At 36.4% G+C, this 9,317-nt stretch overlaps 1 long non-coding RNA gene across 1 annotated transcript; it reads right to left on the bottom strand.

Annotated features, from left to right (window-relative positions):
- Window positions 1-3,679: 3,679 nt before the first annotated feature.
- LOC106495723 (uncharacterized) lies at window positions 3,680-8,298 on the bottom strand. The gene is made up of 2 exons (XR_001294485.2): window positions 4,179-8,298; window positions 3,680-3,881 (listed from the first exon to the last, which is right to left on the bottom strand). It is a non-coding gene; the product is annotated as an uncharacterized lncRNA (long non-coding RNA).
- Between the last annotated feature and the right edge of the window lie 1,019 nt (window positions 8,299-9,317).

Raw genomic sequence — 9,317 nt, forward strand, 5'->3', positions numbered from 1 at the left:
ATGACCCAAGGCCTTTGTTTGCCCCCCCCCCCAAAAAAAAGGCAGTTTAGCAGTTTTACAAATTATCTGGTAAAACATCCTACTGCTAAGAGGGATTTAAAAATAAACAGCATTTACGATGCACTGCAACAAAAGTTTAGATGAATTTCATAAAGCTTCCATTTAACTTAGATCAGCTAATCATGCCAGTCAGCAATATGAATTTTCAAAAAGTATTATTTTATTGGTTGGAGAGATACCACGCTATTACTAAATATACCCTAGAGGAATAAAAGTAGGAGACAGAAATTTTTGTCATTTCACCTCTTCTAACTTCTCCCCCCCTCTAAAAATAAATTACTGTATGCATCATCCTCAGAAAAAATTAGGCTGGAACATCTTTCTAGTCCAATGCTCTGTTCAAAGCATGGCCAGCTTTATATCTAAATCAGGTCTCTCATGGCCCTATCCAGTTGAATCTCCCAAACCTCCCAAGGACTGAGATTCCACAGCCTCTTTAGGCATGTATTCCAATGCTGCACCACTATCATCGCAAAAACTTTCCTCCTATGTCCAGTTCAAATTTCCTGAGTCGTAGCTTTGGACTATAACCTCTTGTATCCCAACACACTGTCTTAACATAATCTAGAAACAAAAGTCCAACCAATACTTCTTGACACTTGGAAAATATAATTAACTATATCAATTCTACTTCTGTTGATAGTTTCACTGGAATATCTTTTTTAGTATTTCAAAAAAAAATTTTTTTTAATCTTAAAACCCCCAAAGGCACTAGAAATATTTTAGCACTTCAAATTTTTATTTAAAGACATTTTTAAAGTATGAATTTATTTTACTGGTTAGCACTATTTTTTTTTTGATTAATATTCTGTATTTGGTCACTAAAAAAGACAGTTTAAATGTTTCACTTGCAAATTACAAGGATGCCTGGCTTAAAAAAAAAGCGCAGTATTAACTACATACCAGCAGGGGGAAACAGAGCCTCAAAAAAAAAAAAAAATTCACTCTCTTTCAGATACTTGTTTACCCATCACATACATTGAAACTAACTGATTTACCCAGGGATAAATTTGACCCATTGAGATGCTACAATCTGTGTTGTCTGGTATGCTGTACTACCATGCATACTGACAGAAATAAATAAAAGTGATCTCTGATTTGGGTTGTGTTTGTTAATACATGACAAGGCATCTTAGGCTTGATTTTTTTTTCAGAGGTTTTAAATTTCCTATTCTACATGAAGTTAATGGATCCTCAGTACACTTGGCAAAATATGATCCAGAGCCAGCACAGTTAGAAGCAAATTCTGGAAGTTGGAAAGCACATCTTTCAGCTTGGAAAGTGATAGCTGACTGAGCGCAAGAGCCAGGGACTCACTAATTTGCCGACTCTCATTTACTGAGGCATGGCTATGAAACCAGACATACCTATTTTTTATTAACTTCTTTTAACATTTGTTTAACTTCTACTCCATTTTAGGCTGCGAAATACCAAAAGGAAGTGTGCATTAACAAAATGTGATCCCCCCTCCAAAAAAAAAAAAAAAAAAGCAAAAACAGCTTTTGGGGTAATTCACACAAATATCAAAAAATGATTGTCTATAATAGATACTGAATAAGAAATACTAATAAGCTACTACTGCGTGTGCGTCTGGCACAAGATATAAGGGCAGGCAACAGAACCAGGGATGAGAGCAAGTAGGGCTGACGGTTAGGAGTAGAAACAGTAGGCCTTTTCCAGTGAGAAAGTGGGCAGACGCATTTTGAAGAAACAAGGGCATTCTTGAACAGGAAGGTAGCAGGAGCAAATCCATGAAATTTAGGCAGTAGAACAGAGAAGACATTACTGAAAGAGGACGTTGCTGAATATTTGCAAGCTGAGGCAAAAAACAGAACTGAGCTACAGATAAAGATCTAGAACCATCTTAGTAAGAGGGTATATTTGAAACTATAAGAAATAAAAGGTTCTCATTCCATTTTTATTCCATTAAATATTAAGGAAAATGATAAAAAAGCACATATGGAAGCATTAGCATATACATCAGCATACTCTTAATTACTGAACTATAACAGATAAAATGGCCACAAGTCTACACAGGCAACCATTTTAGCTGCTTATCATGCACTATCAGAGGTGTGGTTTGTGGTACACATTTGCAACACAACTGACCACAAACTGCAGATACTGGAGGAAAGACATAGCTACAAACACAGTATCAATCACATTCCTAGTTTCCACTGACATGTAAATAACCAAAACAAGCCTACAGAAAGCAGAAATAAAAATATTAATACCACCACATGAAATCTTCTTTAGTAGCAGCTTTCACATTGTGATAGCTTTCAGAAAACAAGCTCCTGTAATATTTCCTACAATATTAGAGAATAGAGAACCTATTAGCCTAGAAGACATGCCCCACTGTTAGGGGTTCCATTTCAAATTTGAGCAACCAGAATTGTTTGCACTTTCCAGATGATGTCTCAACAGAACCCTTGTACAATAGCATTAAACACCCCTCTTTTTTGGATTGGAACACCTCTCCAGAAACACGTGAACATAAAATTATTTGCCTTTTTCATTCCTACCATACATTGTTGGTTCAGTTATCATGTAAATGACAACTGTGTAAATTCTTACAAAGATAAAATAATTTCCTGACTCTTGCTAAACTCTTGGCCTAAAGAGTACCTTGAAACTAATTTATTCATCCATTTGCCTTCACTTCATGGGCACTTCCTGAACAAATTGTGTTATAATAATATTCCCTCAACTGTGCTAGTTTTCAGACAGGTGTGATGCAATCTAATCTAAAAATCTGGTCTTACATTTGGCTCTATTTTGTCCACTTCAATTTCAGCAAAGACGATTCAATCTTTGTTTTAAACTTTAATTTTGTCAAGCTTTATTATATATTATCACAGGTCTCTGATAGCCTGGTTTTCAAGGATACAAGGAAAGGATTTCAAGGACCCTGTACATTCCACCTTGTCAAGAATAAGAGGTGTTTACTGATAATTTATCAATTCAGTATCTTGCTTCTCTAATTTGTTTCACTTTTATAATACAAATTTCAAGTTGTCACATTATAAAACTAATCTCAGTAGATTTCTAACTCTTCATATATATAGTATTTTACTAACAACAAACAGAAGAGATACATTAAGTATGTGCAAGATTGATGCCCCATGGTTTTAAAGATTAGCTGTCTTCAGAAAAAATGTATTGTATTAATTGGCATGACCATGCCTGTAACTAGCCTTCCCACTATGACTCCAAAATCCAAATGCACATTATCTAATAGTTTAAAGAATCCCTGCTAGGTCAGAAGAGGAGTAGTTCTGTTCCTAGCAGTAAGCAAAGCTGCAAGCACACATACTACAAGCTACGTTACCACACTACGGTATACCATGCTTTACCTTTTAAAATTTTTGAAGGAAAGACTTGTGTTCTCCGTATCTTAGGTTAACTAATAACACGACTCTAATAAAACTGAAGGCCTGATAATGGGTTACCAAAGCATTTGGGAAAATTACTGATGCAAGTATAAAGCATTTTGGAATTCTTCAGAATGAAATTGCTGGAGAAAAAGGGATAGTAAGATGGAGACAATCCAGCAGGTTTTACTTTTCTGGCTTAGATGTATCAGAAGATAGCAAAAAGAACCTCACACTCACATGAATTAGAATTCACAATTCCTTTATTTGGTTCTCCATGTTAGCAAGACACTATTCATTATGACTGTTAACCCCAAGTCTGGACATCACCCCACTTCATATTGCTGCTGATCCATCCCTTCTTCCCTTCATTGTGAAGGGGGTATTATCAAGAGAGAAGTGTCCCCGTAAGAGGGAAGGGAAGATATCTTGCTGATGTAGAAAAACCTAGAGAAACAAACCATTGAAAAAAGTCAGTTTTTCTCCTGAAATAGTAATATCCAAAATTCAAGCAGACATCATTAAAAAAAAAAAAAAAAAAAAAACACCAAAAAAAAACACCAAAAAAGCCACAACTCTGTAACTGGCATCTAACTGGCTTCCTTGATAGCTGTATTACAGATGCACCAAGGACTGAGCCATGGATACCAAACTCCTCTTCTGACTTTGGAAAAGGCCTTTCCAGGTCAAGGAGTGAGATGCAGTGAAGGTTGTATTCTAAAGGTGAAACTTAGTTCCTGTTACCTTTCCTGTGGGTAGAGGAGTTCAACCTCTGCAACTGTTGATCCAGCATCTTTCACAAGCATTACATTCCTGTGGAAATATTTCATGCGGAGGAAAATTTGTGTAAAAGTTTAGCAAACTCAAACTGCAACCTTTCTGCTTAGTTCTCTCATGGATAAGACTTCAGTATCTGCCACTTGGGAAGCAAACATTTCTGGCATTCAGGCATAGACAAACAATCCTATAACCACACATTATATTTGGGCTACTTCTCCCATACTCCACCCATCTCTACATCAGCGTAACTAAAACATGTGCTGTTTCTGTTGTCCTTGTGTTTGTTAGATAGATGGGGAAAATAAACATAAGCATCCTAAATTTCCTCCTGAATCTCCTAAAATATCATACAAGTGCATAATAAACAATACCACTGAACAGACAGAATCCATCAGAGAATGGTACTGACAGTGCTTTGCACAGTAGTAGTGAGGACAAGAAATTCCATATACATGTCCTCGGACAAACCACACCTCTTGTGAACACCAGATATGAAATCTTTACAGCTGCACAAAGAGCGAACATGACATTCCCGTTCCCCACCACGATATAACCAAAACAGTCATCTTGACTCCTGGCCTTTCACTACACAGAGAAGACAGAGCTGAAGGTGTATACAGCTACTACTCAGGCTCTTCTCTCTGCTTCATGGCACCTTCCTGTTTTATCCACGTAATATTGTACACTTTACTTACCTCTTTTGCTCCTTCCTACACAAAATGTAAGTACTTCTCAACCCTAATAAACTAAGCACCAAGAGAGCTCAGTATCACTACTTCTACCAAAACAGGAAATTTGCAGAGAAAAACTGAGCAACTGGCAAAAGACCTAGCAACAGTTGGCTTACTGACCAATCTAATATGGGTTTTTCCTCCCTTGCTCACAAGAAATAACATTTTGCACTAGGGAGATCTTCCCAATAAATTCCGGAAATAATATATACCCCTGAAAGCTTATGAATCTGATAAATTATCATTTTCTGATTTTAATACTTTATTCAGAAAAATTCCAACCAAGTTTAATAACATTCCATTTCTGTTCTATTCCTATGTTACAAGGATACCTCAATTATATTGCAATCTGTTCAAGACAAAATGTAGTCCTTATCTTATATAGCTGCATTATGGTAATCCATAGATTACTTACTAAAATATTGTACCTGCACTTGGGGACAAACACACAGCACTACAAGAGAAATAAAAGAAGTCCATTGTTGAGCAAAAGCAACCACACTTTTTACTGACAGCTATACAGTATACTAGTTGACAAAAGAGACTTCTGTTAGTACTGTATATATCACAATAAAAATATACAAACAAGCAAAATTTATGATGGATCACAACCATCTATCCTCATCTAGTCAAAGTTCAGATTAGCACACCTGATAGCTGTCAGTTTGGCAACCCGAGCCTATTCCTCCTCTAAAACTGACTTCAGCCTTAGGAACCAGAGTTATTTTCACAGCCAATGTTCTTTTAATAACATACATATACAGAAGCACATCAAAGAGTTCTTAAAGCAAAAAGAAACAGCCACAACAAATGTAGTTCAATGTATGCAACACTTTCTAAGTCCTTTCTCAAACGTTTCTTCTTGTCCTTTTACTAAAAAAAAAAAAGGACCCCAAAAGCCCTCTCCCTAGGAACATTAACCGGTGCCCAGTTGAGACCAGACTTTGGATGTAACTAGTCTTTTAGATCCTATGCACTTTGACTGCTTTCCCTTAACCAGTTTGCCTCCTATAGGAATGGACAGAGTGATGCATCTAACTCCCCAAATACATTCCTTTCCAAACCAAGAAAAAATCTATCACCAAGACAGATTAATATACACAATTGCAAACAGCAAATTGCCTCCAAATAAAAAGCAGAAAACACAGACATACAGAAATCCAGATAAGTCTTTTTATGAGCCCTTTCCCACCACAGCAGGTAGAGCTTAATGAGCTGACACACTAACATACAGACCCTGTATATTTTAATAACACCTACACTGCTTTGTTATATCACTTAAGAGCCTAAATTTGATCTGGTATGAGAAACCATCTTCTCTTCCTTATGGCAGATTCACATTTTACCTGAAGTTCTAGAAAGGAAGGGGAGAAGATGGAAACAAAATGGAACAAAAGGAGAATGAAGAAATATCTTGAAAATGTCTTGCTCAAGTGCAATGTAAATGCTACTTTTGTATCAGCTTAATTCATAATCTGCTTCTCCATCAGAGAGTGAGGAGTTGAAGCCCATCCCTCCTTCCATATACATACCCCTTGCCCTTACTTGGAAGTCTATTAAAAGGAAAGGAAAATATTCTGCCCACCTCTTCTGAAACTCTCTACCAGATCAGAGTTGCAGTAAACAGAATGCTTTGCTATGTCACATGTAGTAGAAAAGAAGTAACATTACGTATTGACAGTCACGTGCAAAAATGTGGAGGAACTGAGAGAGTACTCTAATCCCTGCTTGTCTTACTCTTGAAAAAATTTTCCTGAACAGTTGAAGAGTCACCTAAAATGGCTCCCTTGCTCATTAAAAACGCTTACAAACATTTCTATGCCTCTCCACCTTAGTATGACTTTCAAAAATTGCTGATAAGCAGAAGATTACAGATGGATCTGGGTAAACAGGCCGGCGTTTGGGGCCAGATAACCAACTCTTCTGCATAGTATTATTCATCTAAGCTAAGTACAGCAACATTTTAATCCACATAACCATCTATTCTTGTAGGCAAGTACTACAGTTAGTTTCCATATTCTCCTCTACCCCACTTCTATGCCAATATTCAGCTTTTTTCCTTGATATCTAGTCCCTGCAGGCCAGCATGACTAGCATATATTATGTACAGAAAGTCTGGTAAGATTTCCTCCATGCAGCAGAAAGCAGGAAATACTCAAGATCAGCAAGAGCTGTTTTACTGCCTCATCTCCGTCTCTGCTGACAGACTGACATATGCTTAGACTCCTTTGCTCCCACTACCACAAGCTGCTTTCTTTCTTTCACTTCACCACTGACTGCATTTAAAAACTTTCTATATGGGCCTCACTGCCCATGTAGTCTTTGTTCATCGCTCTATTTAACAGGACTCTTTTCAAGTCTCTCTCTGCCCAAAATATTTTTCAGTTCACACATTTGATCTCCTTTCACTTTGCAGTAACTCAGGCCAGGAATTTTCAGTCTGTGGTCCAGACATTACTTTTAAAGGCTGTATAAAGAGTAACTAAGAAAAGCAAACCAGTTTTCTGTAGTCCAAAATGGTATGTGGAGAAGATTTAGTGGTCTGAATATCAAAAACTCAAATTCAGCTTAGTTGTGATGTGTTAGTGTTCCTCCTGACTTTAATACGACTACACAGATAACTAAAAGAATTTGGAATTAATCAACTAATATTCAGCTGTAAAGTGAACTAGAAATGCTTTTATTAAAGTACAAAAGCCACTGTGTTGTTCCATATATTGGTATCTATTTGTAGTCACAATATATAACTTTTTCCCAATCCACACTGTCATATTTCTCTGCATTTTCAACCGATCCAGATTCAAACCCGCCATGCCAGACTGTTCATCACTGATTCCATATCCTGTTGTTCTCTCCCACTTTCCTCTCTTTTCAGAAAGATAAACTGTTCTAATGTCAGCATTTTAATCTCTAGAAGGAAGAGACTGACTCAAAATGGAGGTATCATTATTATGGAATATTCTAATCACTAGTGCAACACTTAATTCTATGTCCAGATAACTGACATGGTGGTTGAAATTACTGGCTGTTAACCATAAGTCAGAAACACTATATACTCTGCATATGCCACTTTTTCCCATTTTCAAACACAATTCTGATTGTTGGTGCTTTGAACATTTTTTCAATCTTAAGATATATGAGACCTCTATAAAGAATACTGTCCACTACTGTAATTGTATTTCTAAGGCAACTATCACTTAATCTATGTGGTCCTCTATAAATATTCTAACACAGTAATTAGCACCTGCATAAAAATCACACGGAGGAAGAAAATGGATCTGCTTTTTTGCTTTTCCCAGTTTAGAGCTTTTACTTAATATGACCAAATTTGGGACTGACTGCATTGAGGTTGCCTGCAGACATTTTGCATTTTTCCTTTGTATCTGTACTAATTTTCTCTCCCCCTTTTTTAATAAAAATGCTATAATATTCTAATAACTTTGTTTCTATGTAATGTTTTGTAATGACACTTAATCATCTCAAATAATTAAAAGAGTTCTTAAATCCTTTACATTATGTTATAATGGGCTAACGACTGGTACCAACTTAGAAAGCAATTTATCTTCTGCACTTAGCAGTCACTGAAAAGACTGGTTAAATGAACATGTCCTAAATCAAAAAGTAGCCAGGATTCAGAGATGGAGAGGGAAAGCCTCAAAGAGATTTTTTAAATACAGGAAAAAATTTTAATCACACCAGAATTTAAAAAAAAACGCCCTGACTCATTTACATAAATGTGCACTCTATTGGACAAAAATAGAACGGTTCATGATATGATGGAGTCTTATGCCAAGCCTATTCATTTGCTACAGGTGGATCCCTGCTGTTCAAGTGACCATCAGGTACCATGTGAAAATTCTGATTTCTTAAAGTGCCACTAGAGCATAAAACTGACTGCTTACTACATGCATTTGTAAACTATGCTCTATGCACAAAAAGAATGAATGTTGACAATACTAGGATAATTCACATTCAAAGACTTTAGATGCAAAGGAAACTACATTTGAGATAAAACATTAAATTAATATAAGTATACATCCATGTCATGTCAGTTGTTACCAAGTAATATTGTGGTAAATTACTCAAGAACATTCCAAATGAGATCTGTGTGCAAGAGAAATACATATGAGAACAGCCCCAAAAGTTGTACAATAAGATAAAAAAGCAGAAGTCAGCCTCTCAGCCCACAGACTTGACCACTGGCTGGAAATAAGGACATTTAAATTTCATTTCAAGCATAGAGAAAGACAGCCTAGGCAGACTGCATAATCCTCCTCATTTATTCCTTGGTTTTTATAAGAGGTTAAAACAAACATGTGACAAATAGCATAACTAGGACTAATCTTCCTGTGGTGCAGAGAGATGGATAGAC

Source organism: Apteryx mantelli, chromosome 1 (assembly GCF_036417845.1).
Source record: "Apteryx mantelli isolate bAptMan1 chromosome 1, bAptMan1.hap1, whole genome shotgun sequence".
Taxonomy (NCBI): Eukaryota; Metazoa; Chordata; class Aves; order Apterygiformes; family Apterygidae; genus Apteryx; species Apteryx mantelli.